We start from the raw sequence: 10,075 nt of genomic DNA on the forward strand, positions 1-10,075 counted from the left end.
TGACATGGGAGATTGATCTGACAGGTCTACACAGAAACAATCAAAGGCATCGGTCTTGAAGTTTAATGAATTCATTTTTGTCTAGGTTGGCATGTAAATAGATTGTAATATCATTGTAAGCTGACATAAGGCATTTATGTTTATATTTAGGAAGGGTATTTAAGTCAGTCCGGTTAGGTTATTTTGGTAATGTAATGAAATATAGTGATGTGATATTGTGTGAGCAATCTTGATCGACAAAATGCAAATGTAATATTTTGTAGTCGCTCTTGGATATTGGTTTAGAGGTTTGGGAAGCGAAGCAAGATACCGGTAAGGGAGGACATAGTGAAAACCAGTACAGACAGTGCTTTAATCGGAACTCATCCAGCATAGCAGATGCACTTTCAGAGTTCAAAATTTTGTTTGTAACTCCATATTTGGTGTTTGTAGTCATTGAGGCTCCTTTTGTGATGAGAAGTGCGCTCTAGGTTGTTGGCCTTCTTGCATATACAGGCCCCTATTGTAATATTTTTTCATTTGGCCAGTGGATAGATATTGTGGGTCACCAATCCCATCGTGGTTTTTCCTCTTTGAATTTTTCCACGTATAAATCTTTGTGTTATGGTGTATGCTCTTGTGGTTGCTTCATTTCCATTTGTTGTTATATTCTTTTATGTTTACCGGTTACTGAATTGCATTGTTAATAAGCTTAAAATTGATTATACCAGCAGAACATTGATTCACCCCGACCCCCCCACCCTCTTAGTGTTCTTGGATTCCAACAATAACTTGAGATTTTTGATAAATATTCAAACTTGTAGAATTGAGTGATCAATTTGGTAGAGTTTCACTATCATCCCATTATTATTATTTCAAATGAGAAAAGCTACTCGCTTATGTATGGATTACGAGGCTATTTTTTTATAAAAGGTTGACACAAAATGATCAAATACAAAAATCGAGATTAGATTTCACAATGTCAAGGCTAACACTTGAAATTAAAAAATTTAGAATATTTCGATGGGACTAAAGATCCAGGTGCCCTAGTTCTCCCAAAATCTACTCTTCAAAAGGGAAATGTGGGAGTCCAGGCTTGTGACATTAGATATGATCCTAATTTTGGTATTTGGTGATGAATTTAGTGCAAGATAAAATGATGAAGATTTAAAATGGACTAGGACACATCATCTCAAGTTGGGGGTAAAGTAAAGGCTAGAAATGGTCCTAAAATGATCCAGAGGAATAGACACTAGAGAAAGTGTCAGAAAAACATGTAAAATTGAGCTCACATTTTAAGAGTACAATTCATGACACTACAAATAGATTAAAATAAGCATCTCAAACCAACGTAAAAAAATATCCTAAATTATGCTTGGATATGAAGCATTTTCTATTGAAAACAAGCTTGAAATTTATGATTGTGCTCAAAAGAGCGCCCTTTAATCTCTTTGAAACCAGGAAAAAGCTCAATAGTATGAACATCCATCAATGCATAATAAAAATGGACTTCCTCATGGTGTTGCATTTTCAATTGTCTTAGCAGATAAGCATGCAAAACATTGAAAAATGAATACTGTTTGACAAAATGATTTCACTACCTAGAAAAGGCAATTACAAATAGAAATAGATATTTTGTTTCCAAAGAATCCTCAGGAAAATAGATATTAGCATAAATATTAAATATTTTACTGGGATTGAATGCCGAATTAAAATAAATCAAACAAAATTATTCTATTCCAATTTTCATATGGTACTTGGTTCCCAAAGTACGTATGATTTGCATTATCATATTTCACCATTATTCAAGGCTTTTTTAAAGCACTAGAAGACTATCAACATTATAGAGGATGTGAATTCATATCGAATGAGGTTGAAATGCAAGGTTTTTGAAATTGAAAAGAAGCAAAAGAGAGAAAAAATATTTTTAAAATTAGGAGGAATGGATACTTTAGGAAATGTAATTCTATTTGAGGAATAAATTGTTTGTGAACAACTAACTCATGTATGGGAAGAAGATATTTTTATTATTACTATGGTAAAACCAATGACTCCATTTTTGGGGGGAAGGTAAAGCAAAAGTGATTTATGTCATCTATTATAATTAAAAGTTAGAAAATAAATCTTATTTTTATTATTTGCTATTGTTAAGGAGACTCTTAAAGAGGGACTCTTATGAAAGGTACACCTAATGAGGTGTAACACGTACAATATAAATAGTCAACCCCAAATACTTTCTCCAAAGCAATGTGGAAGGGAAACAAGAAGTCTGAAGCAACACACCATGTCGGTACACCTTCCTATCAATCCCAAATCATTGTCTTCAAATCTACATGCTACTACATGGACCAAAATTAATCAAGTTAGCTTCAAAAGAAAGAATCGATAATGCAATCCAACCAAACATACTCAAAATATGATGTAGACCTCCACAACCCACAGATGCACAAAATAGCATTACCTAACACCAACAACACTATAAAAATAAATTGTATCACCAAATATTTAGAAGGTGGAGGAATACAAAGCATTTGTGCAAATAGGTACAATGTTTCTACATGACCGTCACTCAAGCCATCACAAATTCAATTGTGGAATAAATAGGAACAATAATCCTAATATCTAACACTCTTTTGCATCCACCAACATCATATTAGAATTGTGAGAAAAGATGAACCAATGCAACACAATTCAAACCAAAATAGTGAGCCATGTCTGACAAATTGTTCATCAGAATAGTCATACTTAGCCATAATTTGTTGTAATTTATTATCCCCAATTTAGACACATGGACAATTTGGGGTAACCCACAATTTTTTGGCCTATTTGTGGTTTAATTACTCTACACATGCATTTCAAGATGACTTCATTATCTTGCACGTGTTTGTCTTTTTTCTTTTCCAAGATACACCAACTTTTAATTCTAGCTATACATCGGGCCTATACACCCGATTTACACCAACTTTGAAATCTAGGTGCAAATCGGGTTCATAGGCCCGATGTGGTGCACCTCCTTTATGCCCTTCCTTTTGCACTAAGGTGCAAATCGGGTATGTAAACCTAAAATACACCTTACAAATATCAAGTGCAAATCGGGTTTACAAACCTGATTTACACTCGTTGATGTCGCTTGAGTGTCATTAATCCTCCTTGTTTAAAATCAATTAGGAGTCTTTATTGTTTTGTTTTTTAGTCTTTCCCCTGTAGCTTTGTTTTGGTTTCCCATTTTGAGCTTAGGCAACATTGTGGAGCTCGAGTCCTTCACCTTTCAATTCACAACATTCTCCATAATTGGTAAGTTTTTTATTTTTCTTCATATCATGTTCCGATTTTAGTTTTTTTCCTTTATTGTGTGACATTTATTTCATTTGATAGGCTTTTGAAAACCCTAGTTCTTTCACTTATATTGCTCTCAGATTTCATTCGAACCATTTCCTATGCTTTATCACCAAGTAAATGGTGTATGCAGATTGATGAACCCAAACCACATCATTGTAAGGTGGTATTTAGGTTCATCATCTCAAATATCTACCTAGTTTTTCACTTCCTTTTGATGGTTTTTAAACTATCCAACCACACATATGTGATGTTCTTTGGGTTCATCAGCCCGAGAAACACCATAGTCGTGGTGTTTCTTACATCGATGAACTCGAGAAACATCCTTTATTATCCTTTGCATTGTATCAACCCTTGGTGTGGTACAGGTTCGTAAACCCAAACCTCACCAACCTTTGGTGGAGTTTGGGTTTATGGACCTACACTCCATCTTTCCCACTACCAATCATTACTCATGGTGTAGTGTGGGGCCATAGGCCCGTCATACATCATGGGCTCTTTGTGTGATGTATAGTGGGTCTATGGGCCCAACCAAAACCACTTTTGAGCTTGTGATACTAAGTATAGGGTAGGTTTGTGGATCCACTTTACACTATGAAACCTTGTATGATGTATGGCGGGTCCATAAACTCACCCTACACCAGTTTTAAGATTTACACTTTTTTTTCCCTCATAGGTGTAGTGTTGAATCAGTGATCTATCAATAAAGGAATTTTCTGACTTAAATCTCAAACCACCAAAAGGATATGCAAGAAAGTAAAATGCAGAAACACAAGATAATCAACCACAAAATCATAACACTGGGATTTTTACATGGAAACCCAAATAGGAAAAACCAAGGTGGGATTTGAACCCACAATATTATTCTACTATGGCCAATAGCAAAACAATATTACAAAAGGGGAATGTACTAGCATTCAGGCACACTGCCTAGAGCTCACTGCTCAATTACAATAAGGGTTACAACCCTGGAAGAATTACTGCCTTACAAATCATTTACAATGATGAATTATAATGGTTGAGCTCCAAAATATCATCAAACAATGCCTGGATTAGTTCTGATTAATTGCAGAAACTTTGACTGTATTTTCTTTGCAACTATGCTTTGTTTCTATTCACTCAGCTATCAGATCAAGAATACGCACGTGAAACTATGCCAAAAAGGTTTCTTGATCACTACTCGCTCATTTCACACCATACCAAACACCAAAAATATCTTCTACATCTTTATTATATATCTACAATCACAAAATAAACAATTATCAAGTCAGCTTGTAATGTAAAACACCAACAAACATCTCAATCAGCTTCTTATCTTCACTTTCAAACTTAACCAGGTCTTGACTGGCTTGAGCCTGAACTACAGCTGCAACCATCAGCCTTTCAGTTGGAGACATATGACCTATATCTAAAGGATCGTCAAGATGATTGAAACCTAAAGTATAATTATTGTCCCTTTGACCTTAGGAGTGTCAATTGTTGGAGTATCAACAATTTTCTTCCCTTTATCCATCTCTTCTATTGTATCATGCACTTTTTCTTGTTAGCAACAGCCAAGAAGGAAGATTGAGATGGGGGGGTGAATCAGTCACTAAAAGATAAAAATTTAAGCACAATAGTAGATCAAATAAACTACAGTAATAAATAGATAAGCAATTTAACAACACAACACACAACACCAAGATTTTTGACGTTGAAAACCTAGTTAAGGGAAAAACCATGATGGGAACCTACCCACAATAAGATGATACTCTGCAAAAGTATATGTAAATATTACAATGGGGAATGCACATGTATTTAGGCATGCTTCCTAGAGATCATTTCTCAAAAGATATATGCCCAGAAGACTACAACCCTCAAGTAAGTTTCACCGACTTACAACAAGATTCAAACTACAATCCAGAAGAAATGAACTAAAAGAATAACATCTCTAAATGCTTGATTACAATTCTAGTTAAGCACACATGTCTACCCAACAACACCGATCTCACCTAAAACTCAACACCGAATGATAAATCACTTGTTCAAACATATACCTCTCTCTGATAACGCAGACACAATACCAACACCCAAACTACTTGAATAACTCACCTAAATATACAATTCATCGACCTTGATAACAAGGTCGGCTAAACCCTCAACCCTCAACTCATAATTACAAAATTACATCACATGATACAAAGATCAACCACCAAACTAATATAATATATTACATAGCATAGCAAGGTCCTAATTGAAATTCCCAAATGATCAACTCCACCGAAAATCACGCCAAGATCAATTGCAACATGGTACACCACAAGAAATACCGTATAACATAAAAATCATCATCGGTTCATAGAAATCACCAAAAATAACACAATGATCAATTTGGATTACCAAAACAAATAGGACATGACTATAAAATGCCAACAAGCACATTAGAACCATTCAGAATAGTTGCACCAACACCACTTATCAAATCTTCATATGTCAACATCTAGAGGGTCAAGAACACAACCAATCAGAAACTATTACAAAGAAAGATAACTTGCAGAGCACAAAATCATGAACCATATGAAATGAAGATACACAAGACCATCTCAAACAATATCCCAGAGTCTCATTACAAGATTTGATCATACTGGAATATACCAGAGGGAATATCAACCTCTACAAAACAATGATCAACAAAACCAAACTACAAAACCAGATTAGAAAATCTTCCCAATCACACCAAATCAAATCATAAGAATATGTTGACATCAATGACAACAACATATCCTAGCAGCAACAATGACCAACCATATACAACAATCTCCCCCTTTGGCATTAATGGCAACATATGAATGTGAAAAACAATCAATGAAAAGAAAGAAGATATCACCAGCAAACTCTCCCTAAGATTAAGATAGATAAAGCAATTTTTTAAATGATCTCTCTCCCCCTTTAAAAATAATGCCAAAGAGCTCAAATCAGATAACCAAAAGTACGCTCCCCTTTTGAATATGAAACAAAAATCTCTCTTCCCCCAAAACACACTTGACTACTCCACCATAGGAGCAACACCAACTCATCAATCCAGATAAAAGGATAAGGCTTTGAAATCCACTAGATCGATGCAACTCAATGCATCTAGTTCTCATCAGGAGGGGTGGATACCACTAACCTGTCTCTCAAATAGACAAATGTATTATCAAGAAAAGGCTTAGTGAAAATATCAGCTATTTGTTCCTTTGTAGATACATACTCCAGCTTCACCTTCTCTTCACTGACTTTCTCTCTCAAGTAATGATATTTGATTGATATATGCTTAGTCTTCAAATGTTGCACCAGATTCTTTGATATGTTTATAGCACTAGAATTATCATAGTAAATAATAGTAAGCTCATCATGAATAAATCTGATATCTTTCAACATTTGCTTCATCCAAACCACCTGAGTGCAATTACTAGTAGCAGCAATGTACTTGACTTTAGAAATAGATAAGGACACTGAATCATGTTTCTTACTTTCCTATGAAACCAACGTTTTTCCCAAAAAGAATGCTCCATTGGTAGTTCTCTTTCGATCATCAACATCACTAGCCTAATAAGCATCAGTGTAGGCACACAACATGAAATCATCATTCTTCGGATATCACAAACCTTAATCCACAGTTCCCTTCAGATATTTGAATATCCTTTTAACAACAGTGACATGACTCTCCTTCATATCAACTTGATATCTAGCAACCATACACATAGCATGCATAATGCCAGACCTAGTTTGAGTGAGATGTAGTAGTCCACCAACCATAGATCTATACAAACTTTGATTCGCTTTAGGGGATTCATCATTTTTAGACAATTTACAACCAGTCACCATAGGAATTCAAACCAGTTTGGTGTCATCTAATCCAAACTTCATCAACAATTCCTTCACATAGTTTGAGATATGAATATACTTTTCTTTGTTAGTGCAATCTGAAAACCTAAGAATAATTTCATCTAACCAATCATACCAGAATATACCAAAGGGAATATCAACATCTGCAAAATAATGATCATCAAAACCAAACTACAAAATCGGATCAGAAAATCTACTTGTATTTTTGGTACCACCTTCTATAAAACACCAACAAAAATCTCAATCAACTTCTTATCTTCACTTTCAGACTTAACAGGTCTTGACTGGCTTGAGTCTGAACTGCAGCTGGAACCTGATAGTTTTGATGCTTAATGTAAGTACAGATCCAATAGCCAACAAGATGAGAGGGGGGGGGGGTGAATCATACAAACTTAATCATCCATAAAAACATCAGATTCAACCTCGGTAACATATATATCAGTCATATAACCAAAATTGTCAAACATGCAAACTCAAAAGCATATGAACAATATAAACCTCATAACACCAAATTTAATGTGGAAACCCAAATAGGGAAAAACCACTGTGGGATTTCAGACCCACTAAGAAATATACTCTTCTAGAGTATGCTTGGTTAAAAGAAAATCCTGTTAAAGATTACAAACACATTGCTAGATGTGACCCGGTTAAGGGATTTCCCTCAGATCTGTTAGGATCTTCACTTTGTTAGAAGTGACCTTGTTAAAGGATTTCAAACACTCAATAAGAATGTCACCTTGCTAGAGGATTTTACAAATAAGACTGTTAAGTCCACTCGGTTAAGAGATTTTCTGCTACTTCTCAAAATAATAGTAATAAAAATATGTCTGCAACTTCACATCTAAAAATGCTAATGCAGATTCTTATTTGCTCAATACAATCAATTCATAGGACTTATCTTGTCCCTCTGTTGGGCTCTATACTCTGTTATCAAAATAGGTCTTCAAGCTTTTGTGCTCAGTAATCACTATGTAGCATCCCTGTGCATACACTTGCCCGCATACATTGTTTATCAACAGTTTCCTATTTATAAACAATCTTTTAACCGCTTAATCTCCTTGATCACATTTCCCATGATCAATCATAGCCATCAAATCTTCAATCTTGTCCAGGTTCAATGTATCCTTCGATCTGAAAATGTTTTACCCCACCTTGGAACTTGTGTTAGGGTATTGTGGTTCAATCTGAGCTGTAGATCTTCTTGTCGATCTTTCTTTACCATAGATTCTTTAACAATCTTCATACACATCTTACCAATCATTTAATTCGCTCTAGCTCATCAGCTTCCTTCATTAAATATCACATGTAAACATTTAATGCATTCTGTTATAGCTCGATTGTAACTCGGTAAATACTAAACTTCACTCGGTAGACATTCTGCCTTCATTAACCGATAGCGATAACCTTAGGGTTTACGGACTAGGTTCCCTAGGGTTTACCGACTAGGTTCTTTGCTCAGTAACATAGTATAGTATTTGTAGCATAGGAAATAGGAAATCATCACAAACAAATCAATATTAATCATTGTCTAATCACAAAAGCTTAAATGCAATGAATCTATCCTAAGACACATTCAATAGAGACATGAAATAAAAAAACATTCAATACTAAAAATTAAGCAAACCAAATATATGATTTGAATGCTCCTTCATGTGGCTCCATTGTTCTTCTTTCTTCTCCAAATAGATTTGTTGTAGATCTCACCTTCAAGTGCATACACCTAATTGTGAAAGCAAGATTGACATTGACACAAGAATACTTGAAGCGTAAATTCGATAGTCTGATTAGGGATTATTATTAGGGATTTGATTGAAGAAATTCATCCAATTTATAGATAAATTGGAGAGATGACAAGATTAGCATGAAATTGATGTTTAGGCAATTGATTTCAAAAATGGCACAATTGAGTTGAAGGAAGAAGGTTATGACACCTTCTATGTCATGAATTATGACATATTGCCAATGCAAAGCTTAGAGAACTAGAACCTTATGACATCTTGCAATGTCAAGAGTATGACGCATGAAGCACAAAAATAGGGAGAACTAGAGACAAGTTAATTAGGTGGAAATTAAAATTAGGAAATTAGAAAATAGGTGGAAATTAAGAATTAGGAAATTTAGAAATGATGGAAAATTAGAAAATTAGGTAAATTAATTAATAATCTTTCATTTATTAATTAATTCACAAAGAGGAATAATTAGCCAATTAAATGAACATTTAATTGTGATAAGAAAACTTAGGATAAAATAAATAAATTATTAATCCTAAAGAGAGAAATGACACACAAGGTTAAATGATTAAATCACAAAACCCTAGAAGATGAATTAGCAATGCGAGAATGACAATTAGGTCTTGACAAAGGATAGTTGATATCGATTTGATCATGATTTTGAATTGATAAATGACCAGTGTTGATAAATGATTTGATTGAGATTGGTTGACAAAAATTAATGACAAATTGACCAAATTGACATGATTGAAAAGGACAAGGATCGATGATGAATCAATCACAATATGACAAGATTGACAAGGACAAAGATCGACCAAAATCATGATTGAAGATTGTTGTCGACAAGACCAAATTCGAAAGCAAAACAGATGAAGAATGCAGAAGAAGGACTTGATGCTCGCAAATGATAAAAACCAAGTGCGTGTCATAGGAGAAATGTTAATGCGACGCAAAAACCTAAAATGAGGCAATGCGCCAATGTTAAACTATGACTCTGCAAGCGTTGACCATTTTTAGGTGTCTACAGTATTAACCTTTCAAACAATAGCATATGTAGGATATCAAAACAATCTAAACATCATGATCTCATCATTGTCTAACTCGGTAATAGTTTCCCATTGAATAACTTATCCCCTTATTCATCATATTATTTTTGTGTCTTT

Source organism: Cryptomeria japonica, chromosome 9, assembly GCF_030272615.1.
Source record: "Cryptomeria japonica chromosome 9, Sugi_1.0, whole genome shotgun sequence".
Lineage (NCBI taxonomy): Eukaryota > Viridiplantae > Streptophyta > Pinopsida > Cupressales > Cupressaceae > Cryptomeria > Cryptomeria japonica.